This window comes from Etheostoma spectabile, unplaced genomic scaffold, assembly GCF_008692095.1.
Source record: "Etheostoma spectabile isolate EspeVRDwgs_2016 unplaced genomic scaffold, UIUC_Espe_1.0 scaffold362, whole genome shotgun sequence".
Taxonomy (NCBI): Eukaryota; Metazoa; Chordata; class Actinopteri; order Perciformes; family Percidae; genus Etheostoma; species Etheostoma spectabile.
Genome location: NW_022605592.1, coordinates 488,681 through 489,983, shown reverse-complemented (window position 1 = coordinate 489,983; position 1,303 = coordinate 488,681). Strand labels below are relative to the sequence as shown.

The window sequence follows — 1,303 nt, the reverse complement described above, 5'->3', positions numbered from 1 at the left end:
TTGGACGCTAACTTGATACCATCTGTGATCTTTCGAGCCCCAATGTAAGTGTACTTATAAGATAAGGATGTATTTTATAGACAGAAGCATGACTGTGCGATAGGCTCCACCATGTCCCCCTCTACATGGAGGAAGTGGAGAGAAGGGCATTGGAGACCTACAAGGGAGTTCCTCCGAGACACTGGTTCTGGTACGTGGATGACACATGGGTGAAAATCAGGACCAAAGAAATCAGGCCCTTCACAGACCAACTACATCAAGTTCACAAAGGAGAAGCCAGGGGGAATAAACTCCCCTTCCTGGATTGTTGGATAAGTTTGCGGGAAGGGGGAGAGCTCCAGGTGGAAGTTTATCAGAAGCCAGCCCACACTGACCAGTACCTAATGTTTGACTCTCACCAGCCTCTAGAGCATAAACTGGGAGTTATACGCAATTTGCAACGTCGGGCGGAGACCGTGCCGACAAATTGGGAGGCCAGGGATAAGGAACAAAGACATTTAAAACATGCAATAAAGGTCCCATGGCATGAAAATGTCACTTTAACAGGTTTTTTAACATTAATACACATCCCCCCCAACCGGCGTATGGCCCCCCCCATTGGCTGGAAATGGTGATAGGCGTAAACCGAGCCCTGGGTATCCTGCTCTGCCTTTGAGAAAATGAAAGCTCAGATGGACAGACCTGAAATCTTGCTCCTTATGTGGTCATAATATATATATATAAAAAAACTTCAGATACAGTATTAGGGACCACTAAGGTCTATATAAAGAGACTTCAGATACAGTATTAGGGGACCACTAAGGTCTGTAGAAAAGAAACTTCAGATATGGTATTAGGGGACCACTAAGAGGACCGGTATACACCGTTTCCTATGCAAAGCAAGACATTTATCAATTTGAACGTGAGCGCTGGCTGTGATAAAACGTCTGGTCTGAACTTGTGTATGCAGAGTCAGTGTGGACTTGCGGTGCAGCACATAATAAGTTTAACAGGAGAAGGTGAAGTAATTGGCCAATCACTTACTGGCAATGACAGACCTGGCTCTTTTAGAAGACATCTATGCGCTGGTACAACAGTGCACATGTACACACAGTGGGCCACGGTGGAACGCTCTATGGGATTGATTAAGGCCAGATGGGGGGACCCTCCTCTACATGCCAGAAACAGTCTGCAACACTGTTTTAGCTTGTGGGGTTCTGCACAACATGGGGCAGGAAAACAGGGTGCCATGAATGTAATGATGGAGCCGCTACTCTGTGTTCATTAAAATATAGGTACACCTACATGTAGGCCTAAGAGATTG

General features: G+C 46.0%; 1 long non-coding RNA gene across 1 annotated transcript in view; it reads left to right on the top strand.

The window, feature by feature from the left end:
* LOC116686392 (uncharacterized) overlaps positions 1-1,303 on the top strand; it is a 21,825-nt gene that overhangs the window by 17,053 nt on the left and 3,469 nt on the right. The window contains exon 2 of the long non-coding RNA XR_004331238.1: positions 334-341. This is a non-coding gene — a long non-coding RNA (uncharacterized LOC116686392). The remainder of the gene's footprint in view (positions 1-333; positions 342-1,303) is intronic.